At 49.9% G+C, this 24011-nt stretch overlaps 1 long non-coding RNA gene across 1 annotated transcript; it reads left to right on the forward strand.

Annotated features, from left to right (window-relative positions):
• Window positions 1-1734: 1734 nt before the first annotated feature.
• LOC139074950 (uncharacterized) lies at window positions 1735-18245 on the forward strand. Its single transcript, XR_011524980.1, has 4 exons — window positions 1735-2247; window positions 7404-7542; window positions 15924-16109; window positions 17203-18245. It is a non-coding gene; the product is annotated as an uncharacterized lncRNA (long non-coding RNA).
• The last annotated feature ends 5766 nt before the right edge of the window (window positions 18246-24011 follow it).

The following is a 24011-nucleotide window of genomic DNA, read 5'->3' on the forward strand; positions in this document are numbered from 1 at the left end:
AGGATGCACACTGCACACCAGCCCCTATGCTTACCACTCAGGGTGGTCTTGGACCGGCTGCCTCAGCACATCCAGGCGCTTGTTAGAAATGCAGACGCTCAGGCCCCACCCCAGAATGACGGAGGCACGGTCTGCATTTCAACAAGATGCCCAGAGGGCTCCCTCCATAGACTCCTCTATGCCACAGCCTCAGGTGGGGGCCGGGGCACCCGGGGGTCTCATCCACCCCAGTCTCCAGGCACAAAGCTTTTGCTGCTCTTTGTTTAAGGCCTTATCACTCAGGTGAGGAAAGACCCCCTTAGGGCACAGTAGTGGACAAGAAGCATTTGCCCCAGGGCTGTTGGAGAATTGGTCTGTATGACCCACTAGGCCTTCCAGGCTGCAAGTCCTTAAAAAGCAGGGGGAGACCCCAGGTTACCTCTTGCCATGCCAGCCCTGGGACCAGGACTTTCAAGAGTGAGAACTGAGAGAGGATGGAGAGGCAGGAGTGTGTGTGTGTGTGTGGTGTGTGTTCTTGGCCAGATAGTTGATGGGAGGGGAAAGGGGAGCATTGAGCGCCCCCTGGTGGCCGACTTGGGTAGAGACTGGAACGGGGTACACCGGCTGGGTGGTGACAATGGAAAAAAAGAGTAAGCACCTGCAGCATTGCAGGTGGGCTACGGATTTGGAGGGAAGGGACCACATACGTGTGCTGCGTGTGCACGTGCACACATGCACACCCTGCTCTAACTGACCGATTTCTTTAGCTGAGGCTGCACGGGGTGGCTCCCCAGAGCAGGAGCCCCTTCTGTTTGTCATGCCCTCTCCTGCTCCCTCCATGGGGACCAGCTGCCTGCACCCCTCTCCATGCAGCTACTGTCCTTTCAGAGCCGAGAGGACAGCAGTGTTTTTGGTGTGACACAGACCTTCCATGGTATGGAGCCAGGAGGAAATGCCCCAGGTACCTGGCACTCGGGCAAGGGCAGTCTATGCCTTCAGCCTCTAACAGGTATGGAACTAGCCTTGCTGGCAGTGAGGCCGCATCCTCACCCAGGGAGAGAACACAGAGCCAGGACCCAGGTTCTCCTGAACAGTGTCTCTGCCCGCCCTGGCCAGTGTGCAGGGCACCCCCCTCTTTGCAGGAAGAATAGACATTTGCTGAGAGCTCCCTATGTGCCAGGAGCTGCCGTCGCTGTATCTGCTTCAGTGCTCACCACGTCCCTCTGTCGGACTTGTATTAAGCATTCAGTAAATACTGGTCAATGAATGACTCGGCCCTTTGAATGGGACCCTCCCACTCCCCTGTGAGCTCTGACTTCATCTCCTACACTCTCCTGCTGACTCTGCTCCAGGCACACCGTCCTCCTTGCTGCCTCCAGATCCCTCCAGGCACACTCCTGCCTGGGCCTTTGCATTTCTCTTCCCTCTGCCTGGACTCTCTTCCCCCAGTATCCGTGGGGCTGGCTCGCTGCCCTCCTTCAGGCCTTCACTCCAATCGGCCTTTCTCAGTGCGGCCTTCCCCAAACCTCTTACTTAAAGTTACAATACTTCATCCCACCTTCTCCTACTTTCTTTTCCCCAAACTAGAATTCTCTTCTCCTGTTCTATACACACAGCTTCCTGATGATGTTCATTGTCTGTCTCGCCCACTAGGATGTATGTCCCTTCAGGCAGGGATTTCTGTCTGACTGGCTCACTGCTGTCTCCCGGGTACCTGGGAAGGGCCTGGCTTCGACTAGGTGCCCAGTAACGATCTATTGACTGTATGAAAGAATGAATGAGTTCCCTTTTTACGGAGGAGGAGGAAATTGACGCTCCAAGAAATGAGCAGATCACACGGCAAATAAATGGTAGAGGTGGGACTGGTGTTTAGGCTGGAACCTGGGAAGTGCTGGACGGGTCTTTCTAGGTGGCTCACAAGGTGAGTTGCCTTCGAGGTGCAGGAGAAGAAAAAAATTCTTTTTCTCTCTACTTGTCTCAGATTCGTTGGCTGGGGCCCTGTGAATAGACCAAGAAAAACCGGATTAACAAGAGAAAAACAAACAGAAGTTTGTTGACATGTACATCAAGCACACACATGGGACCACCCAGTGCTGAGTACCTCAAAGCGGGGTTAGAATGCGGGCTTACATAGCATCTCGGCAAAAGACGAATACATTGCTTGAGAAGTGACCTGACAAAGGAAAAGGACTTTTGTTTCTAGGCTGGCAAGTTGTGGGAAGGTAACTACGTGGGGAAACTAATGGAAGATGAGGACTAGTTCGTCAGGTTTGTTCTGGAGATAATTCTGGTGCCTCTCTCTTCTCATAAGGATGTGGAGTTGTGTCTGGTGACTAACCTCTGTTCCTCCTGGAAGAGTGGAGGGGGAAACCCTGACAAATTTCTGTCCTGGGTTTCGGCAAATGGGGGAGAGCAGAGAGCTTTTCTCATGCCTGTTCTTTCTTTAGCTCAAAATAATCCTTATGCCAAAGTGGCATATTTTTGGGTGGTCTATTCAGCTACCCTTCAGAGGTAGGCTTTCAGTGGCTAACTTTTGCAACCTGCATACAGGCAAGTGCACATTAGCTCCGGCCGCTGCCGGGTGGCTCCAGGTGGCTGCAGGTAACGGGAAGATGGGGTGGGACGGGGGCTGGCTGTGGACTTCATCTTCATTGTTATTTTGCTACAAGGAACAGGGACCCTTTTCTGAGCCTGTTTGTGGGGACATCTGCATAGACAAGCCCCTGTCCAATAGCCCCTTCCCACGTGGAGCCTGTGGGCTGAACAGGAGAGCGCTGGGATGAGCTTGGGGCTTTGTCCACACCAGGGCAATTATGTGGTCAATTGCGCCAGTGTGCCCATTAGCTTACATAATCAGGGAGTGAATTAACTTCTGCTTTTCTGGCTGCATTTTAGAGACATTTTTTAAATGCTGTTTTTCTGAGCCTATGCACTCTTCAGAAATTAAATTTAGACTGTGATTTTATTACCCTTTTTATTTAATTTATCCTAACGGTTGCATTCAAGCTGTGAAGCAGCTGTTGACTTTGAAAAAACATTGTTCAATTTGAAGGGAGCATTTTGAAACTTAATGTAATGGCTGTAAGCAATCACTACCGCAATTACGCTCCCCGCGCTGCGCGTCACAAGGGGCACGGTGGGGATTCGGAAGAATGCTCAGGTGGGCAGAGGGATGGCTTGGGCAAGAGGCAGGCATGCAGATTTGGGAGCGGGGGGCACAGAGGCCTGGGGACCACACAGTGTGTGTCTCCTCCCCTGGCTAGCCGGGCGGTGGGGAGGAGCGTTTGCAGAGGGCCGGTTCAGCCGAGCACATGGACCTGCTGAACTTGGACATCCCTTTCCGTTAGTCCCTTTCTGCCTTTGTGTTCATTCATTTATTCGTTGACTCAATCGCTGTGGTAGATGACAACAAAATCGGGCACCATCTTCTATCCCTGTATGCGATACGCTTCTCCTATTGAGAAGGGAGTTCTAGTTCTCTGAATCTTGGGTTTGAGCTTTGCTATGTGATGGCCTTTGGCCAATGGGACGTTAGCAAACACGATGCCAGCAGCATCAGCACTGACGTTAGTCCCCTCTTGGTGGATTTCTGACCTGACAGTCTGTATATCAGCTTTAGTGTCGTGGGTGCTTCAGAGTAGAGCTCAGGGTGGGGAACAAATATTATTCATCTTCATATTCTCAGGACCTAGCAAGGAGCCTTAGTCCCCAAACGTCCTGGAGGAAAGAGCACAGGGTCTGTGGTCAGAGACCTGGAGTTCCAGCCCACAGCTGTATGGTTGGTAATCACCAGGGCTGTTTGCTGCATGTTCTGGATCTCCCAATTTAGGGGAACTAAGTAGGATGGTGGGTAGGATCATGTGACTCGCTCCGACCAATGGATTGTGAGCAGAAGTGAGACCCTTCAGAGACCTCTTTCCTTCTGCCATCATGGCCAACAAATGTTCCAGGTGGTGCTGCCCCGTCAACCTGGACCCCAGAGCGAAGGCTGGGCTTCCTGGGAAGCGGCCTCTGAGATGGAAATAAACCTGCATGGAGCTTCCTGGGTGCTCTAGGAGCTGCCCTCCTGGGGGAAGGGAAGGAAGGAGGATTGAGCAGACGGAGAAGTTGGGCTACACAGAGAGCTCTGCAGCTGGGTGGTTCTTCAGAGATGTCACAAGTTGGGGCAGTGGTCTGAGCTTTTACACCCCCGTGTCAACTGCTCACTGGATGTGAGTTACCCCGGGAAGGGGATGCGGTCTTGGGCGAGAAGGAGCTCTTCAGCTGAGAGCAATTCCTGGAGAAGGATGACAGCTGAGGGCAGCCCTCCTGGCAGCTGCGGAGCGGCTGCGGTGCTGGAGCTGGGTTCTATCCGCCCCCGGGAGCCGATTATTAAATGCTCAGAATGTTGTGAGCCAGTTATTAAACACAGTCATCATTAAAAATTAAATTATGTAAACTTATACTTAAGTACATTTTATTAAAAACAAAGGTAATAAATACCCCACACTCATCACTTCCTAATGGTTTTACTACATTTCACCATCACCTGAGTTCTTGAGCTCATTTGTGTCTCTTGTACCTGTATGGCGGGAATGCTAGGTAATGGTGCCACACGTCTCCAGCTCCACATTCGGTGACCTTCATTAGGTTGAAATCGGCCACAGCGGAAGTATTTATACCACAGAAATTGACAAACACTACAAATCAGGGCTTTGTTCATTGTTTCGTTGATTGTCTAGACTTGAGAATGTGGTGGAGAAAAGGCAGATTAAACTAAAAAGTGTCCTATTGGTAGCTGCTATTATAAATAGCAACATAAATTGTCAAGTCATAGTTGCATTGTAACTATAGGGGGCTACAAATGTAAGAGTTCAGTAAAAGTCAGCGAAAGCATCCTGTGAGGATCATTTGGCTGTATGGAACTTCCTGTAAAGAGTACTAGACATTTTATTATTATATATAAACTCTACACTACACATCCTTTATATCAGCAAAATTTATAGTAAATACAAGTATCTTTATCTCTCTCTCTCTGTCTATATGTCTATATACACATACATTTTCCCCCAGGGAACCGTTATTAAACATTTACCTGCACGTCATTGGGGAGTAGGTCCTTCATCCTTTATGGCCTATCTTTATGACGGAGCAGAGTGTCCATGAAAGAAGGTGACACACGCCAGAGTCACTGCCAGCCCTCCGTGGACACGGAGTTTGAGCGAGAGCTGAACTTCCGCTCCTGTTGTTTTCCACCACTGAGATATTTGGGATTGGTTATTACCACAGATTTTGGGATTGTTTATTACCTATACCTGACTGATAAACTGGGGCAAGGGCACTTGATTCCTGGGCTGTAGTTTCTTCACAATAATGACTCCTTGTAGGGTTTCCAAGGGAACCAGAGATGAGGTTGTTACTGAGCACAGGCTCGCTACCCGATGCACATAGAAGCCAATTCTGTGGACCGGCTTTTGAGAAAAGAAAGAGCTTTACTGTGAGGTCAACCGGCAAGGAGGCGGGAGGCAAGGCTCTCAAACCTGTCTCCTGGAGCCAGGGTTTGGGGTAAAGTTTACAATCTCTATTGTTACCTTTGGCATCCAGTAGGTATTCAACAATAGCAACTCTTTTCATTGATAGCAGTGTCTTCATAAATGATTTATTTATTTATCTGATTGAAAATGCTCTTGAGCCAATTCATGCCGGTCGTCTTTGTACAGTGCGGGATGAGGGCACAGCTCTCATCCCTGCCTCTCTCCGTATCTGTCTCCATCCTCTCTACCCCTCATGGTGTGCTTTTCTGCGTTTGTACCCAGCTCCAAATCCTCACTGAGGGGACTGGACCAAAGGCCGCCAGACCCAGCTGGGAAGGGCAGCCTGCCAGGCGTCCTATAGGGTTAACTGCTCGGTTATGGTCGCTGCCACTGAGGCTGCTACATCTCCAGGTCTCCTGGGTGGAGTCAAATGCCACCCTGAGAAACAGTGGCAGAGGAGAGCCATAAAGGTTTATGTCCCGAGAAATAGCCTGGAGACAGTGGCAGCGGGCAGTAACAGCAACTTTAATACAAAATAAAAACGGATTGACTGATCACCACAAAGCCCGGCCAGCCCTTTCAGACTCCAGCAGCTGAGGCCAGAGCGGGGAGCAGGGAGAGTTAGGTACCAGGACCAGAACCCCTGAGGGGCAGTCTGGCTCCTGGGGAATTCTACGGTGTGGCTAGGATAAGGATTTATAATTCTGACACCAATTCCAACGCGTGGGTTCTTTCTCCCACATGAAGCAGTTCTGCGACTTCAGCTGGGTGTCCTGCAACTCAACTCAGTTCTGATGGTGTACCCAGAGACAGCATCAGATTCCACAGGTTGAGGGCTCAGCCCCACAAGACTGCCCCTACTTCTGACACCAACAGCAAGTCCAGGTTGTCACCTGTGCTTTTGATCCACTGGCTGTAAGTGAGGGGTTCCCACCACGCCCTCCTTGGGTTCCACTAATTTGCTAGAGTGGCTCACAGAACTTAGAGAAACTAGTTCTCATTTACTGACTAGATTGTTGGTTTGTCATAAAAGGATCTAACTCAGGCCCAGCCAGATGGAAGAGAAGCACCAACCTGGAAGCTCTCTGAACCCGGTCCTTTGGAGTTTTGATGGAGGCTTCATTACATGGGCATGATTGATCCACTCATTGGCCATTGGTGACTGATTCGACCTCCAGTCCCTCCCCTCTCAGGAGGTTGGGGCTGATACTGACAGTTCCAACCCTCTAGTCACGTGATTGGTTCCTTGGCAACCGGCCCTCATCCTTAGGCCACCTAAGGGCTTTCCAAAAGTCGCCTCATCAAGGTAAACTCAGGTGTGGTCGAAAGGGGTTTGTTACGCACATCAAGACACCTTTAGCAACCTTATCAAGAGGATGAAGACCAAAGGTCTATTTCTTGCAAATCACAACATCACAGGACTCCTATTCGGACGTGGCCTTTGAATTGCATTGAATTGTTCAATAGGCATAACCCATGTGTCTCACGAGGTGGTTGTGAGGATTAAATGGACACATTGAATAGCTTATTAAAGGCCATCAGAAGGGGACCCATTAAATAAATTATGATTGTCCATAGCTGTTTAAAATTATGAGACAGATGTACACATATTGTTATGGCATATTCTCCAATGAATTATTAAGTGAAAAAAGCAAGATGGTGAAAGTCTTTATGATGCGTCTCCACTTGAAGTGGGGAGAAGTCGGGAGGTAGCCTCATGTCTGCTTGTTTATACATGACTCTCTCCAGAAGGGATACCCCAACATTGTTACAGTGTCGCCTGTGGGGATTGAAAATGGGGAGAGGGTGACTGGGTTAGGTGGGAAAATTACCTTTTGACTCTATGCCCTCTGACTGCTTCAGTTTATGACCATTTATCTCTCTGACATATACCTTTCTTGTTAATAACAGGAAAAAATTATCCCCAGGTGGCTTGGATGACCCACCGGGTTTTGGAACCACCACCGTCATCCATGACACCAGCCCAGTCAAGTGCAATGTCAGCCTTGAGTTTGTGAAGACCCCAGGTTACCCAGAAGTTATTTGTGAGGTAACGGGGCAGGGTCCTATGGGCAGGGACAATGTGGGGAAATAGCAGAGGGGGAGTCTTTCCAAGAGCTTGGTTACACACCAGGACGAAAGGCACCTGACGATGACAGTCGAGGATTGTTGACCCTCCTGCATGGAGAGAGCATCAGGGAGTGCTTTCCACACAGAGCAGATTTGAAAGTTTTCCTGCTGGGGTTCTGTCTTGTTTCTTCCAATTCTGTTAACTATTAGGCCTCTCTGTGGTTATTCTCGGGCCCCTGAAACCCTCACTTGTCAAAACTCCCCCTCACAGACCTGCAGCTGCCTGGACGCCATCCCTGGTGGGTTCCTTGGTGTCTGGAGGGGCCCGGTATCCGGGTGCACTGCTCTTCAGGCCTGCTGGGGAGGGGTGCTGAGTTGGGGTTGCTTGAGGTCCCAGGGCTTAAGGACAGTTATGTGTCTGTCTGTGACCCCTTTTGGGCCAGGCCTGCTCTCCCTGAGTCCATTGTCTTGACTTTGGGCATCAGTCTTTCCCTCTCCCCCTCCTAATCCCACCCAAGGCTTCATTCTTTCAGAAAGGCCCTCTCCCCTTCTTCGAGGAGCTGCATCTGAGAACTTCCAGGCCGCCCCACTCCTAACAGTCTCATGGGCCTCTGGGAGAAACGGCGCAGAGGATGAGCAGTCAGGTTTCAGGACACTGGGCCAAGGCCACCCCCAATCATTAAGGAAGTACTCTGCGGGAGAGAGAAGCTGTCGGCCTCGTCTTGTTATGTCGGCAGCTGGCCGCAGGGTGGGGCATTGTGGCCTGTGTTGGGGAGTTTGCGTTTCTTGTCCAACGCATCTGGTAGAGTGGGTGTCCTCAAGGCGTGGCTGACCCCATTTCCTCATCTGGAAAATCTGAGTAATGTCATGACCTACAGGACTGTAGGTAAAAATGCACAACTGAGTGTGTGGCCTGCTGTGGGTAAGTGTTAGCTGCATCTGGATATGGTGGGTCCCAGTAGGAGAGAGCATGTGTCTGAGGCACTGATCCCGCTGAGACTTCCATCTAGGCACACACAGTCCTTTCTTTCTCCAGACAACCCGATGGGGGCGAGTGTTTGTGCAGAGGTGGGCACTGCTGGGCTCGGGAGAAACAACAAGGAGAGCGGCCCTGGCTGAGGAGTGTCTGCAGCAGGGTGGGCACTGGGCGCCCGGACACGTTCTCGGATAATCGAAACCTTGGTGGGCCCATTGTGGCAGCAAATGCCTACACAGCAGCCAGGTGGATCTCTGGAGGCTCAAAAGACAGAGACGATGGGCAACCCTTTGAATCCTGGAGGTCGCTATATGCAACTCAGTCTGGCCCCCCATCTTCCTTTGCCCCTTTCTTCTGGCCACTGGTTCTGGGCCCAGGGCCTTTGAGTGTGCAATCCAAGGTCTTGTTGCCTCATGAAAACCTTATAAGAATTCAGGGTTGCATACAGAAAGCCCTGGAAAGGAGTCAATGTAACTTTGAGCTCTCTTGGCCTTCTCCTGGACTCAGTGGTCAGAGAGTTGATTTTCGCCCTTCTGGTTCTTTCAAGCTCCATGACCTTCAGGCCTCTTCAGGGATCACGGGTGTGAATAAATTCCCACATAGGGAAAGTAGTATCCAAACTTAGCCTAATTGTGTAGACCTGCCCTAGAAGGATGAGTCTAGAAGAGCTCAGGCTGAACCACGTTTGAGATGGACCCTGTAGTTTTATTTCTTCTGAAGTTGCTGGACTAGGAGATGAGTTGAGTAACTGGTCCCCAGTTGTCTCCTCCAGCAGCTGCCGAGAGAGTGACACCTCACCCAGCAGGAACCACTTCATTTGCATGCATTGGAAACATTTTTTGTGAATTTAATTAATCACAGTTTACATGCTAATAACCCTTGAAATATTTTTATGGGTAAATAATAGATATTCCCTGCTGTGGGGGGAATCCGGTGGTTCCAGGGTTCACTTATAATTTAGTCCCCATTGAGTGATTAGAGAGTGCGAGTGATTCCTACTGTCATGATAGGAGGAGAGAGGTATGATTTTCATTTCACGGATGAGGGCTGCAGAAGGCAGGGTCTTCCCCAGAAGGTGCCTGGTGTCAAGATGGGGCAGCTGAAGAGGCCAATCCCCAGTGTGGCCACTTTGACTTCTCGGCCTCCTGGTGATAACATGATTATAATTCTACTACATTAATCATCATCATCACTACCAACATCACCATCACTATCACCATTACCATTATCACTACTTAAACCAGTTTTATCACCATCACATCTCCACCACTGCCAACATTACCTCCACCACTCCACTTCCATCACCTCCATCATCACTATTATCACCGCCACCACCTCCCTCATCACCACTTCCGTCATGTCTATCATCACCACCATCACCACCACCGTTACACCATCGCCACTGCCCCCACCACCTCTGTCATCCCCACTTTTGTCACCTCTGTCACTACCACCACCACCGCCATCATCACCATCACCATTATCACTACCATTATTACTACTTTAGCCAGTTTTATCACCGCCACCTCTGTCATTATCATTTCCACCATCACCATTATCACCACCACCACCACTACCCCCATCATCCCGCAGCCTTCAATACCATTATCACTATCACCATCATCGCTGCCACAACTAGACCATCTCAACCTTCATTACCTTTCTGTACCTCGGGGATGTTACTCCCTCCCATCCAGAAACCCAGCATCATCCTTGGGTCTTCCCTTTCCGTCTTTCCTTCTCCACACATCCTCGCCCTTACCCATCTAATTAATCACTGAATCCTATTGGTTCTACCTCCCGCATAGCTCTTCAAGCTATGTCCTCATCTTCCCTTATCTAAAGCTCCTCTCTTTAGGTCCTCATAATTTCTCAGTTGATCTGCTGCAGACTGGCCTCTCTATTTCTATCTAGTGTAGTGCTGGAGTATCTTTCTAATACTGAAATCTGACTTCTGTGATTAAAACTTTTCTCACTGCCTCACCGTCATCAGTAATACTCCAACCTGAGTACTGCATAAACTGTTTCTATGGAAAACATTCGATGGACCCCATATTGACTTACACATTTTTTGTTTTAATGTTTTTTAGTTATTTACAAACAAAACTAGTATCAATGCATTCTGCATATCCTATGTTTCACTGAATCTAAAGTGCCATCCGTTGTAAGGTGCATTATTATTTTGTACAGCAGTAAGAGGGAAAAAGTGCTGTCAATTTTAATTGTACGAGGCTATAGATTTTAAGATGCATCCCAACTTGAGTCAAAATATGACAAAATTATGTTTTAGAATCAATGTCGAAAGAAGTTCATAAACAACTATAAGACTAAAGCAAATTAGAAACTAAGTACGAGTAAAAGTGATAAAATTCAAATTATGTTATTTACTTAATCTGATTGATGATGTTATTTTGCTGAAACTAAACTGCCACTTAGTAAAAATAGGCTGCTGTCTGGCACAGCTTCTTCTGAGGTCAACTGCCTTCATTACGGACGGTGTGGAGACTGGACTTTCCCACCCTTTCTTCTCTTTGTTGGTCATAGCAAGCCATCAACTGGCCTCTATCTGGCGCGAACACATCATTTACGTGTCTAGTGCACCCCTTTTCTTTGCCCCTTGTTCTGGGACAGTTAACACCTTATTACTAGACCCTAAAGTGATCACAGACAAAACCATCACAGGGCCACTGACACTCGTGCTGGTTGTCAGGGAGATGATCCCACATGTGCTAGCATTTGGGGAATACACCAAAATTTTACAAGTTCTTACCGAGCACTCATAAATCCCTGGGTGTAAATCAGCAAACTCTCAGGGATCCTTTAATGACAGTTCTAGACTCTGGTCTTTAAGATCAAATCTCATTTGTAGCGTGATCTAACCCTGCCTTGTTCCCGGCCCCGTCCCGTTCTTCCGTGCAGCCTTCACAGCTCCTCGCCGTTCCCAGACTCCATGCACTCTCTCATATTCCTGGGTCTTTGCGTATGCTGTTCCCTTTGTCTGGAATGCCTTTCCTCCCCTTGTCCGCATGGAAAATTGTCCCACCCTCTTGACACCCCACCTGCAGCTGAGTGAAGGCTTACCTGGCGTCTTGGGTGGAATCTGGTTCCTCCTCATCAGAGCATTGATCGCGCATCGATCCATTTACAATTGTTCACACACACGCTTGAGAGTAAGGGCCTTATTTTTGCAATGCTTAGTACAGAGACGGGTACAGAGTAGGGACTGACTATAGTTAACAAAGAACTGCAGTTTCTCCTTTATTACAAAAGTTATGTATGTTTACACCCAGCTCCGCTTTCCGCTCCTCCTCTGCCACCTCCTGTCCCACTCCCTGTTTCTCCCGCTGGCTTCCTCTCCATTCCTCCTTGTCCATTGTCTCTGTCTTCTCTCCTCTGCCTGCATGTCCTCCTTCCTTCCCCACTCACTGTCAGTTCTCTCAGTCTCTGTCTGTCTCTCTCTTTACCTCGGAATCCCCCGAATCACAATTTTATCCCCGACATCTCTCCTCTTGGATGGACCCAGGTGGCAGAGGGCCCTGGAGTGTGCGTAGATGAGATTTCCGGGAAGCGAAGGGCAGCCCAGTGCAGTCTCGGGGAGGGGGCGGGGTGAGACTCTGCCAGCCTTGTGGAGCAGGGAGCTCTCTTCCTGGAGAACTTCTGGTTTCTTCTCATGCTGAATCCCTGCAGAGGCTCAAACTGGTAACATAACGCAGGGAATGGCACCTCGCCTCTTTGAGCCTCCATTTTCCGTAATAAAATGGGTTAATAATAACACAGCGACCTCATAGGCCTGTGGGGAAAGATGAAAGGGCTGACACTGTGAAGGTGCTGAGGACGGCGCCAGCCCATGATGGATGCCTGATAAACGGGAGGTTCTTATGTCCGTCTGCCCACTGCCTTCGCAAATGAAAAGCCTTTTGTTAGTGAAAATGCTAGAGGAGAAAGCAAGAAATCTGGGGTCTAGTCCTTGCTCCAGCATGGGATGACTTTGGGCAGATCACCTCATTTCTCTGAACCTCCATCTTCTCATCTGTCCTGTGAGGATGAATAATAATGAGAGCATCAACCTCACGGAATTTCCGAAAGGATGGAGTGAAAGGAGGCAGCACGTGGTAAAGATGATCGTGGTACTGGGCGAGCAACGACAATGGTAGCATTTACACTGTGCCAGGAAGGGAACTTGCTCTCGTCCCTTGTTTACTCCTCATGAATCAGCAAGAGCCCTCCACCACCTTGGGTGTGAGTGAGGCAGAGAGCTTCCATTTTCCACCCAACAGCCTCAGCACTCACCTCTCACCTGCCTTGCTAGTAGGAGATTCATCACCTTTCTCCTATGGTGCTTTCCTGCCCCCCATCCCTTGAATGATCTCTGAACCCCAAACGATTTCTTAGTTTCAAAGGGAATCTGTCCACCTCCAATGCAGACATGGCAAGAACCGGAGTCTGGCTGGTGCTGCCGCAGCTGCTTCTTGTTGCCAAAGTGGCTTCCGTGGAAGCCAGGCCCTGCACAGCCTCGTGGGTGCTGCTCCGTGGCTGTGCTGGGGCCAGATTCTGCATGTCTTTGGAGAGAGGATGATCTGACTCCTTCAGAGGTGTAAGAGTTCCACATATTTGGCCCCAAGGTTAAGTCTCTATGGCCAACTCTGTCAGTTCACAGTCACAGTCACTCCTCGGGTATAAGCGGGACCCAGGAGCACTTTAAATATCACTATTACCTCCTGCCTCCCCAGGACCTGATTATTGGGCAGTTAGCAATTCTCCAACTCATTCCAACCTTGATGCTCGTGTTACATCCATCTTGAAGGAAATCCACTTGAAGGGCCACTTGCTTTTGCCTGTCCTGACACTGCCGGCTACTCTCGGTGATTACGCACGGTCCTCTCTTCCTGGTCATGCTATGCTGTGATGGACAGTTTCTTCAGGCAGAGTTGAGGGAGGAATCCACCGGTTTGACATTTTACACGACAGTCCTACTGCACCCCCGACAGTGGAGCACTGACTGCCGCGCCATGCTCCCAAGTCGGAAAAGTTGGTCTAGAGATCATGTAAGAGTTAGCTATCAGAAACAGACAGAAATTGTTCGTTTCTGTGGTGGACATCAGTTGTGTTTGCCTGCCCATTGCTCCTTAGCTCTCACAGAACCTCAGTTTTCTTTTGGGGAACCACCCCTCCCCTACTCTCAGTCCATGTGATTTGGGCAAGACTGGTCTTACCTCTGTTCTCAAGGGTGGGACTCTGACTCAGGCCTGGCCAGTCAGAGGACTGAAACTCCCTGGCTACAGTGATTGGTTCCAGGATCAGCACGTGACCCAGGTAGGGCCAATGACAGCCCGACCTGAGATTTTTGTAGAACTATGGGAAGAGAAGTACTCTCTTTCTGTTGGGAGTGCTGAGCTGGTAAGATGTAAGCTCAAAGCTTCCGGGAGTCTATCTTAAACTACCAGGTGGAGAAAACCTGAGAATGAAGCCAACTCTGCAGACAGCAGAGGCAGGAGATACAGACAGAGAAATTCTTGAAGATTTTGAGCACCTAGATCCAACTGTGCCTGAAGCTAACACTGCTGATGGTCTTTCATGAGCCAGAACATACCTGTTTTCTCTTTAAGTCAGTTTGAATTGGGTTGGATTTTGACCGCCCATCATAATATAGTATGCTAATTCCTTCCCTGAAAACCAGTTTGAGAGGGTTCTCACTAGAGAAAGACATTAAACTTAAAGGTGGACAGGTGAACAGGCAGACAGGTGATCTCTGACCATTAGGAACTCCTTTCCAGCTCTTTGCAGGGCAGAGCTGTCTCATCCCTCCCTGCCGGTTGCTTTGCTCACATCCGAAGCAGCCAGGGCAGGGCGCCAGTGCCAGGCAGGCTGCAAATATCACAAAATGTCTGGGGAAAATGGCATTGTTCCCAATTTATGTTTTTGCTTCCCCTCCTGTCTCCTGCATTTTCACTTTTATTTAAGGCCTTGTTCAGTGTTGTAATTACTTTTTTAATCGGTAATGTCTGTGTCTGGGCGTGTGGCTTTCCACCGTGGCTGGGCCTGGCACGGTAAACAAATGCCGGCACTTTGGCTGGGAGGCTCCCACTGAAATATTGCCCTAGATAAATAAAAGGCAAATTAGATATTGGAAAACAACTTTAAATTACATTTGAATTCTTGGGGAATCACATCTTACATCTGCGTTCAGGACAGATGAGTTCAGCGTGAATAACACGTCTGGAGCGAGCGCCGAGGGAGGATGGCGCTGCTGGGCACTGGCGGGGGGAGGCAAGATCAGGTCTTCCCGAGGACACTGAGGTGTAAAGCAGATGCGGCTTCTGGAGGGACAGCCGTGGACGTGGGTGTGCGTGCGTGCAAATCCTGAGAAAGCTTGGCCCTGCCTGCCAGACCTGCCGGGGAGAAGGGGTCTCCTCGGGAGGAAATTAACTAGGCTGTTTTTTAGGCTAATTAACTCGGTTAGTTTTCCTGTGGATGCAAGAGCATGCTGACATTATCATGTCCCTACTAGGTATAGGTGCCTAACAAACATGGAGTCAGTGTGGTCACCAGCTTTGGTGACAGGGACCTGGGTACAGATGTTGGTCTTGCATCACTATGGTTGACCATCAGCCATCAGACGCTCGCTGTCAGGGGACTGACCTCCTGATTTGGTTACTGGAGAACTTCAGGCCAGGGAGGGCTTTGGCCTCAGTCTGAGTTGGGCTCAAATCTCTGTTCTGCTGCTTTCTAGTATGTGCCTTTCGGCGAGCCACTTACCTCGCCGGGCCTCAGTTTCCTCGTCTGTAAAATGGGGATCATAAGAGTAGTGGCTTGTCTCCGAGAGCTGTGGGAAGGATTACATGTGGTCATGGGTGTTCCTGGCTTAGGGTAACTTCCCTCATGGAATGGAAATGAATCTGATTCAATCTTGTTATCTGCACAACAGTCTCGTGTAACAGGATGTTACAGTTGATGTTTCCATTAGGCACTAAGATAAGACAGATGTGCAGTTTCAAAGAGAGGTGCCAATTCACTGTGTGCAGACTTTCAGGTGAAATAGTTAGAAACATACCACAGCTCTCAATCCTCTTTTACCAACTTCAGAATTAGAAAAGAATTGAGAATGAAGAGGATGGCACAGGATTTGTGAGGAAGCTGTCCTGAGAGCCTTATCCTCTCCCTATCTTAGGGAGTCAAGGATGCCTGCCCTCTTCATCTTAAATGTGAGACGGGTGTGCAGAGAACAGATGTAAGACTAGCACGTGTGGCCTATTAGGCAGGATGGGACAGGCTTTGCTGCAGTAACAAATAGGCCCAGAAATCTCGGTGGCTTAACCCCACAAAGCTCTATTTCCTGCTCAGGTCGAAGACTGGCGCCGTTCAGGCTATCCTCTTCTGTCTTACAGTGGTGCTGTCTGGAACACATGGCCTTCGAGGCAGGAAAGAGAGATGGTGGAAGCATCTGGCTCTTAAATGCCTCAGTCCAGAAGGGACACATGGAAGTTCTGTTCACTTCATTGGCCAGAACTCATCACACGGCTTCAATCCAACTGCAAGGGAGTCTGGGAAACACGGGAGCACACGGATATTTGGTGAGCACTGCTCGCTCCTGGAGAGCTTGAAATGTGTTTACTGCATGCAGTTGGGAGACATGGAACACCAGTGCCTGACTCAGTTTACCCCCAAGAAAGCTAAAGCAGCCATTGGGACTAGGAAAGCCCCATTGGGTTCAGCCTGCACTCCCAGAGTTTGTCAGGACAAGAGGTGTGTGGCTATTTCCTGTGGACTAGCCACGGGAGAGAGACCTGACACAGGATCATCATGGGTCCCATCCGACAGGGCCTCCTGGAATAGGGAGGTGAATGCACAGGGCTGAGGAAGAGCTCTCATGGGAGAGATGCATCCACGCAGGTGCAGGGAGATGTCAGCTGGAGAGGCCCCAGCAGGGAACTGCAGAGCCCTGGCAAGTCCCCTGAGGAAGCAACAGTACTGAACATCTGCTGGGTGTGGAGCGAGCAAGGCCAGCTGGCACAGCAGGAATTCCAGTTCAAGGAGTTCAAGGAAATACCTTTCCTCCCGCCTTGCCCCCTCCCTCTCCGTGCACCGGCCCCAGAAGGGGGAAGTCTCCGTGCTCCAGGAGGGGCAGGCAGAGTGGAGGCAGGAGAAGCCAGTCGTTGTCCCATCCCAGGGCTAACCTCCTGTCAGACAGAGGCCTGGCCTGGGAGAGCCTCAAGATTTGATGGAAAATCAAGTTCGCAGTCTGATGAATACTTTGGTCTGGGTCTGGACATTCTGTTTATTGATGTGAGACTCCATTTTATTCTTTCAACAAATATTTAGGTGCTGGGTTACAGCAGCGACCAGGACTCATGTGCCCGGTCTCGTGGGGCCACCATGTTAGTCTTGGCGCCTTGGGGAGGGACAGTCCTGTGCAGAAGAGCCTTGGGACCTGGGGGAGGGGCACACGCCTCCCACTGCATGAAGTTGAAAGGAGGGAAGACACCAACTGCCCTTGTCAGGAGGGCGTTAGTCTCCCAGGATTACAGATGAGAGAACTGAGACTGCCCGAGGTCACACAGCTGCAAAGTGGCAGAGCCAGAATTTTCAGGTCTGTCTGCTCCCAAAACCCCTCCTCTTCCCATGGTATCACTTAATTGCCTACTGGAGCCTTCTTCCCTTTTCCAGGGGTCTCCCTCACCATTCCAGAAAAGCTGATGGGGAGATCCCAGGACTCCCACTCCGCCATCCGGCAGCCCGTGAAGATGGGTGTAGAGGAAGGAAGAGGCAAAGTCTGCAAGGCCCAAGACGGCTGCTGCCTTGGCAGCTCAAAGACCCAGAACCACCTTTCCCATCCCCATCAAAGACACCTGAGGACAGAGGACAGAGGACAAGTGAGCCAGCTGAGCACAGAGAGGCGCCTGGGTGAGTGCCCTGGGACACCTTGCTCCTCTCTGTCCCAAGCTGGGCCAGGGGAGCCCAGAGCTGGTGGGGGCCGTGAGAGTTGCAGAGTGGCTGCGGTGAGGGCAGGATACTCGCAGCTCTCCGCTCTCCTTACTTTGTAGATTGAGTCCCAAACTCCCATCATGCATTCAAGTTTCACCTTCATGAGTCTCACCATTTCTTGGCGCCACCTGCACTTTGATTTCTTTACCATCTGTATCAGCCAGGATAGGCCGAGTTATGCCGTAGTAACAAATGATCCCCAGATCGTGGTGCCTCACAAGAAAAAGGCTACGTTTCTTCCCTCTGCCGTGTGGGCAGTGTGGGCTGCCTGTGGCCCTGCCTCAGGTCCTCTTCACTCCAGGACCCAGGCGGAAGGAGCAGCCTCTATTGGGAACACTGCTGGAAGAGGAAGACAGAATATGGTAAACTTTGTGCCTGGTCCTACAACTTCTGCTCACACTTCACTGGCTAGATTGGCTGCTGCAAGTCAGGGGGCCAAGCTTGACGTCAACGGGCAGAAATGTACTCTCCTCGCCAGGGAAGAGAAGCAAATGTTTTCAGCAATAATAATGTCTGTCACACTACTTTTTTTTTTTTAAAGATTTTATTTTTTTCCTTTTTCTCCCCAAAGCCCCCCGGTACATAGTTGTATATTCTTCGTTGTGGGTCCTTCTAGTTGTGGCATGTGGGACGCTGCCTCAGCGTGGTTTGATGAGCAGTACCATGTCCGCACCCAGGATTCGAACCAACGAAACACTGGGCCTCCTGCAGCGGAGCACGCGAACTTAACCACTCGGCCACGGGGCCAGCCCTCGTCACACTACTTTTTAAAAAAATGGACTTAATTTTTTACTTAAATAAATTTGAGTGAATGGAAAGCCTATATTCCCTTGCCACGAACAGAAGGTGACCACAAAAATAATGCATAATATTATTTAGCCAGACTGTTCACATATGACTTAAAATCATCACACGTCCTGTCAGGGGTGACACATTGGGAAACGGGTCGAGAACGTCAGCGTTCGAAGGGCATGATGGTTAAAGTCACAGGCTCTGGGGTCAAATAGCCCCTCTAAGCAGGCAGTTTCTCCCCTTCTTGCTTGTGTGACCTTGGGTAAGTCATTTAGCATTTCCGAGCTGTTTCCTCCTCTTTAAATAGTAATAACAGAACCCCCCCCCCCCCCCAGGCTTTTGTGATGTTAAGAGAGAGAACGTACACGCACCTTAATAGAAGGTAAGGTGCCTGGTAATGCTGGTAATGCCTCCGATCTGTGGAGGCATCTACATGCCAGTTACAGTTTTAAGGACTTCACGAATATTCAATCATTTGATCCTCAGAACAATCTGATGAGGTGGTTCCTATTTCCATGTATTGCTGATTTACAGACGAGGAGCTGAAGCAGAGAGAGGGGAAGTTACTGGCCCAAGGCCACACAGCGAGGGAGGGCAGAGCTGGGAGTCTAAGCAGGCAGTCTGCAGCTCCTGACCGCTCTGCCGTCCCGCCCTTCTCTGCCTCTGAAATGGGAGCTGTCAGGTCCAGTCCAAGCCTCTCATTTTTCTGATTTGGAAATGGAGGGCCCAACAGGGGTGACGACTTGCCCCAAATCACACAGTCCTCCAGTGTCCTGGCACCCGGTGGGGTCTCTTCCCTCGCACCCAGTGGGGATCAGGTCAACCTCAGGACTCTGGGGAGGAAGGCCAGTTGGTGGAGTTATGGCTGAAAAGCTGCTGTTGACCCTCTACCAAGAAGCACATCGAGACAAACACCTCCCAAGCCGTGGGGAGGAAGCTTCAGTTGGCTGGGCCTGGGGCTGCTTGGCTGGAGAGCACACACACCACATCTGACAGAGCAGCCGGTGTGCGCGTGCAAGCAGGAGACGCAACATATGCAGAAAGCACAGGCTTTCTGGGAAGGCTGTGGGCTGGCTCAGAGTGTCGGAGGGACTGCTGAACAGCCATGACCATGGATGGCCTGGGCTCCAGGGCGGCAGGGCCTGGCAGCACCCTCCTCTCAGCTGCACTGTGAAGATGAATTCGCTGGAACCACCTTCCATCCTTGAGTCACTTTTTTCAAGATTCAAGTTCTTTGGGGAGAGATTCTTCTTGCATCATTTTAGGTCCCATGCTTATCCTTGAGCCAATCACTGAGTCCAAGGGGGTGGAGAACTCTGATTGGCCAGGCTTGGGTCATGTGTTTACCCCTGCACCAGGGAGGTCAGCCCCCCAGAATCTCATGGACCGAGAGGTGGGAGGGTTGGTGTTCCGTAGCTCTGTCGGGGCAGGACTGAGTCAGCTGCAGGAGCCCCCCCCGGCCCCCACAGGAGCTGCGGGAGTCAGAAGGAGGAGCTGCCGGGGAGGAACAGCCCTTGGGCTCCAGGATTGGTGAGCAGAGCCTGGGCAGATTCAGCCGCTCTCCTTCCAGCGGATGCTTTGTGTGGGAACCTGCTGCCTGCCTGCGCACAGTGGCCCTGCTCGGCGTTCACACGGAATCCCGTCAGAATACTGCCCGCCGTTTGGACTCCTGACACATGTTCATTAACTTCATGACTGCACAGCTGGGCTCTGCTGACCAGTCCGTCTTCATCTCTGTCCGTTCCCGGCTCTGCATTTCTCTAGGCCAGCGGCTCTCAGCCAGCTGCGCAGCAGCATCACCCAGGGACCTTGTACAATCCGGATGCCCAGGCCACCCTCCTGAACAATTAAGCAGACTCTCCTGCAGTGGAGCCTAGACATCGGCATTTTTTCTTTTTTCTTTTCTTTTTTCCTTCCTCCCTCTCTCTCTCTCTCTCTTTTTTTTTTTTTTACAGTTCAGTGTCTTTTGGTATATTCACAGTCGTTCATTCATCACCATTATCAATTAAGAAGCATTTTCATTACCCTAAGGAGATATGCACCCCCTTAGCTGTCACTCCCCAATGCCCCCTTCTTCCCCCATCCTCCACCCCTAGGCGTAGGCAACCAGTAATCTACTTTCTGTCTCTATAGAATTGCCCATTCTGGACGTTTCCTATAAATGGGGTCATATAACATATGGTCCTTTGTGACTGGCTTCTTTCACTGAGTGTAATGTTTTCAAGCCTCATCCATATCGTAGGATGTATCAGTACTTAATTTCTTTTTATTGCTGAGTAATAGTCCATTATTTGGTTGTACCACAATTTATTTATCCATTCATCAGCTGATGGTAATTTGGGTTGTTTCCTAGGTGGAGGCATGCAAACCCATGCAGCTTCTGCCGTGCTCTCTAGAACCCTTGTGCTTGGAGCCCTGAGCCACCATGTAAGAAATCCCACTAGCTGTGACTGCTGGAGAGCCCACGTGTACGGGCCCTGGTTGATGGTCTCAGCTGACCTGTCCTTCACCTGTCCCAGCCCAGGCTCCAGAGCTGAGAGTGAAGAAGCCAACTTGGAAGTGGATCCTCTGTCCCCAGCTGTTCGAGTCACCCCAGATGAAGCCTCGACATCAGGCAGCAGGGAAGATCCATCCTGGCTGCGTCTTTTCCAAATGCCTGACCCACAGAATCCATAGGCGTAATGGTGGTTGTCACACACCTCTAAGTTTTGGGGTGGTATATTACGCAGCAGTAGAAAACCAGAACAATTGGCATGTGCATCTGTCTCCTCCCACTAGATAGTGGACTCTTTAATGCTGAGATGGAGCCAATTTCATCTTTCTCTGTCTAGTTCCCAGCACAAGGCCTGGCCCAGAATAAGTGCTTGTAAATGTTTGTTGAGTAAACTAATGAAATTATATATGGTCCAAATTGCCCTGAGTTGGGGTTCTGCTGAAAACCTGTCTCACTAATATGGCAGCCATGCGCCAAACTGGGCTACAAGAATTAGAGATGCACATCCCTGCCCAGAATTTTCATTTCTAGGGATTTATCCTTTAGGTCCCCATGTGCGTGCCGAATGGAGTATACACAGCGTTTTTCATTGCAGTGTTGTTTGTAAGAACAAACAAATGTCTAAATGTCTTCCATAGGGGAGTGGCCAAATGAATTGTGGGAGATATGCAGCAATAAGAAGAATGTAAGGGTCCTGCATGATTTCCAAGATATATTTATTGTCTAAGTGAAAAAGACAAGAGAGAACGGTGGGAATGCTCTCTGTGCTGCTGCGGTACAGGATTCCGGTGGGCATCCATATGCGGTTCCCCTCTTCTTCTGGGGAACCTGGGAGGATTTACGCTTCCGCATCTCTTTCTCAGTTAGAGTTGCAGGAGCACGCGGCCAGCGGGCTGGGAGTGGGTGTGTTGTGAGCCACTGGCTTGATGGCGCAGGAGTTGCCAGTGCTCTCTTCCCCGCCATGCCCACCAGAGGGGTCTTGTGTTGCAGACGATGTGGCTGCAGGACGGCGGGGCCTCTGCCCGCCTGGATCACTGGGTCACCGCATGGAGGGCAGTCGCCCTAGAGAGCCCTGAACTCACAGCAAGCTTTGTGTGAGCAAATACATGAGTTAAGCGTTTGGGATCTTCTTGTCTCTGCAGCGTGGCGTATCCTGTCCTGACTTATACAGTTGCTGCTTGTGGAGAGGGCATGGGTGTGGGGTAGGGAATATGTCTATGTATTTGCTTGTGTGTCCCTCAGATATCTTTGGGAAGATTCCTAACAATTATTAACACTAGTTACCTCCAGAAAGGGGAACTGTGTGGCGGGGGAATGGAGTTGAGAGGGATAATGTTCACTATAGGTATTGAATACTTTTTGAATTTGGAAGTATGTATTACCTCTTCTAAAGGAAATCTTAATATTTGTGCCACACAGTTTGACCTGGAACAGAATTTCCCAAACTTCAATCATTCACACTCCATGTTCAACAGTTTGTGCCATTTTCATGTACCACCTGTCCTCTTTTTATCTTAATAGTCTTCTTTAAATAGCTTCAATTTGAAAAAAATAGACTCATTGAAAAGGAAACTTTACTTTGCCGTCCTGAAAGGAAAATTGGTATCCTTTGCCATATAACATTGATAGTCATGAAAATGAATACGATGGGAAAAACGTAACTTTGAAAACTTAGGATAACTTTTCTTCTCTTACAGCCTTTGAATCTGAGGCCAGCCCCTTATTTATTGAGAAAGGGGATTAGCAGGGCCAGAGAGGTGTTAAAGACACAAGACCAAACTGAGACTTTCTCATAATTACAAGGCTTTTGAGATAGTTGAAGAAGGAGCTATTTTTTCATTATGAAATTCAGTGTTACTTAATTTTCTGTCCATTCGCACCAAAAATTACCTTGTGTAGCATCTAAAATGATCTCGTGTCCCTTTGTGGGTCTGTCTATGACAGGGACGATCAGGGCTCTCCGATATCCGTGTACTTCTCGAAATTTCTCAGTGGTCTGTGCAGATGCTTGGGATCATGTGACCAGTTGTGGCCAATGGCCTCTGAGTGGTAGTGTCGTCAGTCAGTTTTGGGCTGTGGCAGTTAAGTGCTGGCGTACTTCCTCCATCCACCTTCTGCTTGGAGGTCGAAGCCACCAGGTCATGCAGATTTCGCCTGAGTGGGAAAGACACTTGTTGTGTGAAGGCGCTGTGATTTCAGTCTTCATTTGTTACTGCAGCATAGCTTAGGCCCTTCGGACTGTGCGGACACGTGGCCCGCACTGGGGACACACTGTCTTTGAATAACTCTTTGTCAATATTGGACCTCCAGAATCATGTCACCTTCCCAGCTGGGCCCTTATTTTCTTCTTCTCCTCCTTCCTCTGCCCCTCGATGCCTCTTCCTCACTTCCCCTGCGTTCAGCTAAGGTCCTGACTCTGATTTGTGGCTGTCAGTCTGGGCTTTACCTATAGACTCATAGTCCATAAAGCTTCAAAGATATCTCCGTTATTTTAGTCAGGCCAACTCCCCAGGTAGGAGTTACCTCTCCACACTTCTGATAGTATCTCCTTACATACCTGTGGGGACAGGAAGCTCACTTCCCCTCAAAGTGGTCCCTTCCATCACTGGGCAACGCTGTCTATAAGGAGTTTCTTCTTGTGATTAATCAGATGACGCATCCACCTCTGGCCATTTCTGCTCTTCCCTACCCGGAGTCCCACAGAATTGCTGTCCCTAATGTGGGGCAGCCCTCCAGAGGCCCAGGACCTCTCTTCTCCAGTTGGGCTCTTTCAAGGTACCAGGAAGGCACACATCCTACAGAGGCTTCTGGCAGCGTGCCGTGTGGTGGGAAGGAGCCCAAATCCAGGACATGGGTGTGCAAGAAAGGCTACTCTCTTCTTTCACTTTGTCGTAACTTGTAATTTGAGCCACATTCCTTTGGGTGGTGGAAAAAAGTCTCAATCAGTTTAGAGTTTCTTCTTTTCCTTGGAGCTGCCTTTAGCTTCTGTAAGGGGTCAGGCGGTTGGGGAAGGAAACTCATTGTCCGCTGAGATTCTCCGCAAGGCCTTGAAGGTCAGGCCACCTGCGCCGCTCCCCTCCGAGTCTGCGGAGTGCTTCTTGCTACCCCTGGGTGCCGTCTCCTCAGTGTGCTGGGGTCAGCTGGCCGCCCCATTCCAAGTTCAAAGAGAAGCCACTGGGAAGTCAGGGAGCCCCTTTAAGGCCTT

The sequence above is a fragment of the Equus przewalskii genome, chromosome 12 (assembly GCF_037783145.1).
Source record: "Equus przewalskii isolate Varuska chromosome 12, EquPr2, whole genome shotgun sequence".
In the NCBI taxonomy this organism is placed as follows: domain Eukaryota; kingdom Metazoa; phylum Chordata; class Mammalia; order Perissodactyla; family Equidae; genus Equus; species Equus przewalskii.